The sequence below is a fragment of the Gavialis gangeticus genome, unplaced genomic scaffold (genome assembly GCF_001723915.1).
Source record: "Gavialis gangeticus isolate Ggan-Ray unplaced genomic scaffold, GavGan_comp1, whole genome shotgun sequence".
In the NCBI taxonomy this organism is placed as follows: Eukaryota; Metazoa; Chordata; order Crocodylia; family Gavialidae; genus Gavialis; species Gavialis gangeticus.
In genome coordinates this window covers 32,584,464-32,594,414 of record NW_017729024.1, presented here as the reverse complement: position 1 = coordinate 32,594,414, position 9,951 = coordinate 32,584,464, and the positions used below count along the sequence as shown (strand labels likewise).

Genomic DNA, 9,951 nt, shown 5'->3' with positions numbered 1-9,951 from the left:
TGTTATAAATTCATATGTTGTTTAGGGACCTGCCTTTGGGTAACCAAAGTCTAGCCATGGGTGCCATGCTTCCCCCTCCTCCTTCTTGTTGCTACATGTTTCCAGATGTTTTTTCTCTTTTTTTCTTCTTCCTCAGAAGCTTCTGGTGCTGGCTTCAGCCAAGACTGGAGACTCTGATTGGTGTGTGCAAATCCTCCTGTTGGGAGTAGAAAGTCTTACCCCTGTGCTCTGGGTCAGACTGATCACCATATTTGGGTTCAGGAAGCAATTTTGCTCTATAGTCAGACTAGTATAGACTGTTTTGCTTTCCTTTGTAGTGGGGAGGCATGGCTCTCTTCCTTGGATCTTTCAAGTGCATTTTAACAATGTTTGACTATTGTTGCACTCCCACTTTACCTGTGGTCATTTAGGACGCTGTGCCATATAGTTGTACGACAGGATTGATTATGTAGTTTTAGTAATAGGTTAGACAAGGATTTGTATGGGATGGTTTGGAAAGGGACAACACTGCCTTAGGCAGGGGGTTGGACTAGATGATATCCAGAAGTCTGTTCCACTTCTACTTGTCTTAAGATTCTAAAAGGACATTTTACCAAAACAAAAATTTAAAGAAGAAAAATGTTTTAAAGCCTTGTTTAAAAGCAGGGAAACTCTGGAAAAATGTTAGTTTAGAAGATGCGCTATTTTAGAACTCAAATCAAATCAGGCAGCTATGGGTTTAACCCAACTTCTGAGGCACTTATACATTTGTCTGCAATATACCACTGAGAATCCTAATAGATACTGAAAAAGGTCATCTATTTTATTTATGGTTGGAAGCAATAGGGATGTTTTTTCATTTCAAAATGTATGTACATAAAAAAGTGGCAAGCTATCTTAATTTTTGCTAAAATGGGATAGTTGAAGGTCGACTCATAAACACTTTACTTTTTTAGTTTTCTCACAAAATGGCTCATAACAGAGGTAATCTGTTGGTATGTGAATTATATTAAAATAAGTGGAACTGAATTTATAGGGATGTCTCATAGTCCTGATGAAATATTTCAATAAATTGTTTAGTCAGACTGATGAAATTTCAGGAAAAATTGGACTGATTTAGAAATACATTCTGCAGGAATTTTCTGCTCTGAATCTACCCTGAATTTTGCTTATTTCTTCCTATGTTGTTACAGAAGAAGTGTTATTCTTGAAGTAACTTTTATTCCTTTTAAATGTGAAAGCCAATCACACTCTAGCACTCCCAGTGTTAATTTAATGTATTTTGGATATCAGTCCTTTGCTGAATGTGATCAAAATGCATAAAATTTACACTGATGGCTCTTGAGTGAGATTGCATTTTAGAAAACAGTGACCCTTGTGAATGCTTCACACATACAAATAGTGAACTTTGTAAGTGATTATGGCTCCACAGCTTTTTTTGGCACTCCCAGAGAGCACTTCTTGAACACGTCCTGTGCCCACCTGCACACACTCACATATATCCAACCTAGAAATAAGACAGTAGACTTGAGAGTGCACCCCACTACCATTCTTGAGGTCTTTGAGTCCAGCATGATTGGAGTGATGTACAGGAATCTTCTGTATGGCTTTATCATTATGTTTCTGGGTTTGGCATGTGCTGTGTAAGTGGAGCATACTCAAGAGCAGTAAACCTGGGCTAGCCAGGAAAGCAGAATAGACATACCCTTAGTCATATGAGTAGTACTTTATTTGAGAAGCCATCCTACTGACTTAATTCTGGCTACTAACTTGTAAGTGTATTGTTAAGTTTGAATATAGGTGCCACAATTGGCTAACTACATATGTTCAAAAAGCCCCTGGCAGAAAGTGCTTTAACTATTGCACTTTATTTAAAGTGCTATAAATTTGACCACATTCCAACTGAACAGACCTGCACTGGAGGGAGTTCAATGCCTGTGTGCATTGGCCAAGGTGAGCTCCTGTACACCTCCCAGGAGGCTGCTGGATTGCGCCCCCCCCAGCCCTGCCTCCTGCCAGCTGGTAAGTGTTGGAAGTGGCTGCGGATGGGGTGGGGTGGGGTGAGGGGGGAAATGGAGCCCCCCTCACAGCCCAGTGTGGGAAAACACTGAGCTGGGCTACCCCTCCTGTAGATGCTCTCAAGTGGTTGGGGCAGGGGGGAAAGGGAGCTCCCTTGCCATGAGGGCCCCCAACAGCTTGCTAGGTGGGGTCTTTGTGGGAGCCAGGTCCCTGCAGTGGGAGGGACTCCCTTCCCCCCCACCCAAGCCTCTTGACAGTGGCAGCCAGCAGCTGCAGGAGGCACAGCCTGTCCCAGCATTTCCTAGCCCTGGGAGCTGGAGCCAGGGGCAGGGAGCCCCCTTGCTACATGGACTCAGCCAGGTTCCCCCAAAGACCCCAGCTACCAAGTTGTGTGGGAGGGGGGCTCAGGACAGGGAGACTCCCTTTCCTACCACCCCAGCATCTTGACAGCAGCAGCTTCAGCAGAGATGCCCAGCCCCACATTTAACTGTGCTGGGAACTGGGGCAGGGGCAGGGAAGGGACCCCCTTGCTCCATGGGCCCAATCTGAACTCCCCCAACCCCTGAGCCAGCAAGCTGTGGGGGGCCCTAGCGGCAGGAGGGTTTCCTTCCACCCCCCTCCCCCCAACCACATTTTCTGTTAAGGCAAAAATCTGAAGAAGCCTTTCTCTGTAGCTTCTGGCTACAGGTGCTAGGCTGCACAGGTGGGCAGGGTGGGTGAATGGAGCCCCCTGCCTCATGGATCCAGCCCAGCCCGCACCAACCCATAAGTCAGTCAGCAAGCTGTGGGGGGGAGAGAGAAGTCATGAGGGGCCCAGTCCTTATCCCCTCCAGCTGCTGCTAACAGTCACCATCTGGCAGCACCCCCTTGGCCAGGCTGTAGTGCACCACAGGGCTGGGGTGACTGCAGGGACAGCAATACTTGTTCCCCCCACAATCCAGGCTGCGCTTGGGGCTGAGATCAGGGGCTGCACTAACTTTAGTGCCAAGTCCCTGTACTTGTAGACACCTGCTAAAAATCACTTAATGCGCATTACTAAATGCATGTGTAGCCATGCTCCAATTGCAATGTTTGTATCTAACCCTTGTGATTAATGAGGGGAGCAACCCTAATAAAGTGAAGTATATGTTTAATGGCCTCTGCTAGACTTGACTTTTCGGTTTAATATTATATCTATCCCAAACCAGAATTAGGTAGTTTTAATTTTTGTTTTTTCTTTCAGAATGGAAAAGAAGTGAGAGAGTTTCAAAGCTATTAGGGTGTCTAGGGACATGCCCAGTGAAATTTTCAGACCTGCCTATACAGCTTGGGTGCCTGGTTTTCTTAGGGATTTTTCAGAATCCCAGTAGACACAGTTGGCATCTGAATCCCTTAGAAATCTGCTCCTTCCATCATTCTTAGGAGCCATACTTATTGCATATTAGCTACACTTAATATTTCTCTTTTATATTCATGAAGATAACTATCTAGGCAGCTATATTTGTGGTTTTGGGTTTTTTTTTCTGAGACACTATTCTTTATGTTTGGTTGGCTATGCTTGGAAGAAAGTTTATTCAGCTAGAATAACTGATTAAAAATAAGAGCAAAAAAAAGTATTAAATTATCCTAGTTAAGAAAAAGGAAAAGTAATAAATAGCAAGGTTAGTTAAATAGGTATCAAATCTATTTAATCTAGAAAATGATAGCTGCAAGCTTGAAAAACATTGTCAGGACTCTTAATTAGCAGCAAAATTAGTAGATAGACTAGATCCTTGTCCCCCCCTTTGCACAGCTGATACAGAAAAAGCCGGTCCAAAGCTGGTTTAAGGGGCAGTTGATGATTTCTCTTGATGGAGGGTAGTATGTAGCCAACTATTCTTTATACTCTGTCTCGATATAATGGGTGTATGTCAGTAACAAACCACAGCATGATGGGGTGGAGTACACAGTGCTTTTCCTCAGCCGATAAAGTGCAATTTTAAATCTGGCAAAACTTAAAGTATCTAGAGCTCCTCAAAATTATGCTGGGTCTGTTTTGGCCCTACGTAGGTTAGCAAAATGAGCAAAGAGAGGTTGCTTAGTGCAAGATTCTTTCCCTTAGCAGCAATTAATGTAAACTTGGCTCAGCAGAGCCTTGAGCTTTACATTAACAAAAATTAAGTAAAATAGGTTCCAAAGTCAGAGGCACTAGAGCATACCCACATTGCAGAAGCAGTCAGTCTTTCCGTCTCTGCTGCAGTCCTGTTCAGATATGTCAGAAATGGGCAGTGAAAATAAGATCTGGCAACTTTCCAGCTTGTTATAAAAAGGTGGAAACCCATAACGAACCAACGCACACAACACTGCTTTCACCATCTGCATGGCTTCTAATACCCTTGTCATTTCATAACAGTAGGCTGCCAAAGCCTTTGCAAGCCAAAATCCAGATTAAAAACATGCATACAAAAAGAAAAAAACTCTGAAAAGGGAGAATATTGCAAATAACAATAATTAGAACACAGACAATGAAAGAATAAAAAGGTACACAAAAATAGCAAATAAAATCAAGAATGCCCACCAGTCCTGTAAGGTGAGAACAGTGGCAGAGGGGGATAAAGGGGACATACAGAAAAAAGACACAACTGTATATAACCCAAACTGTTGTTAAGCAGAAAGTCTTCCAACACAGAATTATGCTACCCTGCCATAAAACTTTAAAAACTTTCCTACTATTTGCTGCTTCTTCCTCTTTCCCAATACTTTGTCAAGACAGATGAATCATGGTGCACTTACTTCAGCTAAAATAAACCTTGAATTTTAGAGCTGCAATACACTCACACTTTTTTTTTTGGTTTGTCAGATGGGAAGATATTTTCCTACGGAGATTAATGTGTATGCCAAACTCTAGTATTAATAGCTGAGTATTTGTCATTTTGAGAAAATTGTAAATAACTGGCAAGGCACATGTATCTTTGTAGCATCACAGGCTAATGGTTTTGGTCCTGGTTTTTATTTTAAATAAGCAGCAAACAGCTGAAGTATACCAAAATTACATGACTATATAAATGGCCATACTCCATTAAGCTATGAATTTTTCTCTGATAAAAGCACTAGATAATACTAGGTGAAAGGTGAACTGACGTTATAAAGTAGTTTAAATATATACAAACGAGGACAAATGCTGTGGAAAGAAAAAAGGTGGGAGGATTTCCAACCTCATCATGTGAAACATGAACAGAGTAACAGTGATATCTTAAATTTGTGCTGAAAATGGAAAATAAAAATGACTTATGAAGCCATGATCCCAAAGCCAGCTACAGAAATTGTTTTGCTAAATAAAAGGGAAGATATTAGGTCTAAGTTTCATTTACATTAATGTCAATTTACACAAAGGGTTTGAAAGAAGATATAATTATAATTTACTTAGAAGGCCCCTTTACAACATCAGAGTGGTATAAATAGACCTTCATATAAATGCAAGCAAGGCCCAATGAGAAAAAGATTTTGACTCAGGGACTATGACACAAATCCAGCCCTCCCTTCAGGTGCCCAAGTGCTATTTAGTTTCCTAACAACATAGTTATGACATTAAGTTGAACTTAAAGTGGAGTTTAGATCCAGCTCCCACCTGTGTGCTTAGATTTGTCAGTGGTCATGCTCAGAAGGGATTCGCTATGGCCACTTATATTCTGTTGTGATCCCATTCCCTCTGTAAAGGGTGTAAATCTGTGCAACTTCTCTGCAACTTTTGTCAGAGAATACAGCTAGTGACTGCTTCATGGAGGAAGAGGTGGATCCTCCTGTCTTTTCTCTCAGTTGCTCAGTGGTTTCTGATGCTCCTAGTTTTCCATTGAATCACTAGGCCATGAGTTAGATCAACCCCGTATCACCCTCTGTCTCTTGAAGCTAGCCTATTAAGCCATGAGGGAAGGAGAGCAAGCCAGGAGCCAGTCTTTGTTGCTTATTGAGATGGGTGCTTGCCTGAGAGGGCGGTACTGAGAGGATAGTATCCAGGGTTCTGGAGGAACCTTCCTGGGGCTCTGCAGTGGACCCTTGCCTCCACCATGGGGAGCTCTAGACTTCCCCTGGGTGCTAACCCAGGGGCTGACAAGGAGCACAGGGCCAGCAGATAGCTGTCTCCTGGCCAGGGCTGAGACATTGCATCCAGAGCTGAGACATTGTTGGCCATCCATTTTATCTAATACCTATTTACTGCATAATGCAGCTGCAGATGTTGACTCTGACTGTGACTTGGTCTTCTTCGTGTCTCCTTTTTTTTTGAGGGAGTTGCAAACTGTGATGTATATGCGTTCTGATACATCCAATGTCTGTCTAGGAAGAGTGAATCAAGGTTTCACTTACTCCCTACCCAGATAAAGAAGAGAAAACAGCTAAAATAAGTTGGTTTCCCACTTATGCAGGAATTGATTGTACACAGAATTCCCCCTCTACAACTTGGTTCTGGTATTCAGGTCAAATCACAGTCTGGCCCTATGAAATCAAAGTATAGCTACCTATGACTTATTCAAAAGAAGCCCAAAGCTCACTTTAAAAGTCTATACCACATCCCAGGTACTTTGCAATTCAGAGAAGTACAAAGCTGGGTTATTTTTATCTATATGAAAAAAGAAGACTGGTTTAATACCAGTGAACTTTTCATAAAGAAAATGAGGGTAATGAATAGGGGGTCTGAGTTTTAGGATGTCAATGCCTGAACACATATTTTTGCATATTCACATGCCAGTTTTGCACAAGTAGTTCATCAGTCTTGCCACATAGGAAACAGGGATGGATCCAGAGTAAATCCTACTCCATAAAAGTTAGCATCCTGGATATTTTTGCTCATGACACTGAATTATGACAGGGTGAGTGTATCTACATGAGATGTTTACTATGCAATAGATTAATTTAGCTGTGTAGTCAGTGTTTCAGTGTCTACATGTGCACCAGATTAGGTTGGAGTAAATTAATTTACTCTGCAGCAGGATAGTACTTGCAAATACAAGTACTATCCTGCTGCACAGTAAAAATCTCCACAGCAGCTCATGTGTAGATGCTGATGCAGCTGGCTGGGGCATGAGGATGCTTCAGTGTGGGCTGGCTATTTCTGCACTGAAACACCTTCTGACCCCAATCGGCCTGTTCCCAGCATGTTGAGCAGAGGGGAGTAGCCCGGGCTAGCAGGTTGACCCCCAGGCCTCTTGCTAGCTGGGGCTGCTCTGGCCCAGCAAAATGTGCATGTTCAAATGGCAATAAACTCTGAAGTTTAGTCCTCAAGAGTTTATTGCTCCCAGGCGCATGTTCAAATGGTGTGCTCAGGAACAATAAGCTCTAGAGCAGCAGATCCCCATCCCAGGTCATGACACAAATGAGGGTTGCGGGGGCAATGCTGGCGGTGCTGCATGGAAAAGAGGAACCACGCCATGTGCTGGGAACTCCCCCACCCCCGGGCTACCTCTGCCCCTTCTGCGCTCCACTCCCAGCAGCAGGCTGCAGGAAAGAAAGGTTGAGAACCACTGCTCTAGAGCAGTACATTCCAGAGTGTATTGCTTTGCATTAATTGCATGTATAGACTTCTCCTTTGTCTACTAGCCATAGAATCTATGTGAGTTATTTCTGACTATGGAATCTCCATCCTTGGAGGTTTTTAAGACTCATGTAGACAAAGCTTTGGCTGGGATGATCTAGTTGGGGATGGTCCTGCTTTGAGCAGTGGGTTGGACTAGATGGCCTCCTGAGGTCCCTTCCAACCATAATTTTCTATGATTCTGTGATTGAAAATCAGCATGAAGCAATTTTGTGTTATTTCCCTGAACTTCCATGTACATATTTGAATGTATTCTTGAAAGTCAAGTTATATATAAAGAATTGGATAGGAAAGGGTGTGACGAGCAAAATCTGCTGGTATGAGAGACCTTTAAACAAAATACATTTCTTTCAGTTCAGTTGAAAACTTCACATGCAAATTAGTCATTTGGTATTTGAGTTTAACTAACACAGCAATCAATTTAAAGACTGCAGACATTTGAGGTTTTATTTATCCATTTATTTCATATTGCCCATCTGGTATGCATGCCAAAAATGGCAGAGTTCTAAAAGCCAAATGGGAGAAGTCAAGGGAAATAGATTTACTGTACTCTCTATGTATGGGGTACTCTTTCCCTTTCTAGACTTCCAGAGGTGCTCTTATGTTTTCAAGGTGATTGTAAACTTTAGTCTCTATAATGTAAAAAAATATTTAAACAATATTCTGTAGAAAGGCAAATGTAGGATCTGAAAGTGAACATTAGCTTTCTTTAGTAACTGGTAAGAGCAGAAACACCATGTTACGCTTCCTAGATTAATGTCTTGGTGCTGAATGCTGTGTGAGTTATGCTGAGGTCCCACAATGCTTGCTTAAGACAGTGGAGTTGAAAGCACACTACACCTTGTAGGAATCTGTCATAGATGTAGTTCTCATACTACTTGTTACTATTTAATGGTAATTGTATACCGGAGTCTCAACAACTGCAAAAATGATATGACAGCAGTGACATAATTGTGCTTCTATCTACCCATGGAGCAAAGCAATAAATACAGATGGTATAGCTAGGAGAACACCTACAGCCATGGTTCATCTGTGGATTTTAGACAGAGTACAGTGCAGTGTGCGGAATTGCACTATTCTGGGTGAGTTAATGTCTTCTGAAAGAAATAGGAAATTTCAACTTGTGTCCCTCTCTGGCATTGCTGCAGAGGAAAAACAGTGTTCCCATCTCCTTCTGACCCCTTTTAAGATGGCTATCACCCCATACAGTGCTAGCCAAGACTATAATTAATATTAGAGCAGAGGCTATATTAGTGGAGGAGGGGCTGGTTGGGGCATGCAACATGATGCAGTGGGGCTGGCTGGGGCACAAGGGTACTCCAGTGTGGGGCTAGCTGGCAGGCAGCCCCAACACTGAAGTACCCTCATGCCCCAGCTAGCTGCACCAGCATCTACATGTGCACCACTGCAGAGTTTTGCTGCACATGTAGACCTGAGACATTTGCTGCACAGCTAATTATTCTTCTATACAGTAAAGGTCTCATGTAGATGCTTCCATTTTATATCTAAATATTACTGGGATTCACAAACTAAGTATTCCTGTTTCACTTGTGGGGCTTACCAGATAAGTATTCTCAGAGCATACTGCTAGGCTTTATGCAAAATGCAGTGGCAACAGTCACCTTCCTTTAAAACACATCTAGAGGTGGCAAGTGCTGCCTCATCTTTTATTACACAGGTCAAAACATTGACCCAGTTCCTGCTCCAAAGGCTGTTTCTATATTTCACATTAAATGGTATTAAAGACTCATTAGATAAAATACTGAAAGAGTCTTCAGAGCAGGTTTTGGAACCCATAGTCCTGTATTCCCCCTCCCCCTTTCACTTATACTCAAGAATATTTAAATATTCTATGCAAAGTGGAACAGCATCAATGGAATAGATTAGGGTGCCTCCCCTCTCTCTCCTTTCCTTTAGAAAAATCTATTACCTAGTGAGTTTTTTCCTGGGGGGTGGGAGATGTGGAATCAAATGCTTCCAGGGCAAAGAGCGAAATATCTTTAGGTCTTTCACATCTGAGTGAGTGCTGTGATCACTGAGCTACTGCATAAAGCAGGAGTGTCAGACTCACCCGGAGCTCCAGGTTAAATCCAGACCTCAGGGCCCCTTGTGTGTTGGATCCAGCATGGAGTAAGGGGGCAGCTGTTGTGGCCACCATGGTGGTTGTTGCAGCAGCAGTAGTCACTATGGTTGTGGTGGTGGGGGATCCAGAGGCTGTAAGGGGTCCAGCTATGGTTAGGGTCTGAAGATGATGGTTTGGCAGCAGCAGGGGTTTGGCAGTGGTGGCATGGATCCAAGGATGAGGGTCTATCTTGATCTGGAGCATAGGGCCATCAATTTGGCCAGGGGGTCTCCCAGGGGTCTGAAAAGTTCGTGTCAGGAACCACAGCCACAGCAATTAATGCTGC

The 9,951-nt window shown here is 42.9% G+C and overlaps 1 long non-coding RNA gene across 1 annotated transcript in view; it reads right to left on the bottom strand.

The window, feature by feature from the left end:
• Nucleotides 1–5,338, bottom strand: part of LOC109298189 — a 12,591-nt gene extending 7,253 nt beyond the window's left edge. The window contains exons 1-2 of the long non-coding RNA XR_002097519.1: nt 5,328–5,338; nt 4,687–4,692 (exon numbers count right to left, since the gene is read on the bottom strand). This is a non-coding gene — a long non-coding RNA (uncharacterized LOC109298189). The remainder of the gene's footprint in view (nt 1–4,686; nt 4,693–5,327) is intronic.
• Between the last annotated feature and the right edge of the window lie 4,613 nt (nt 5,339–9,951).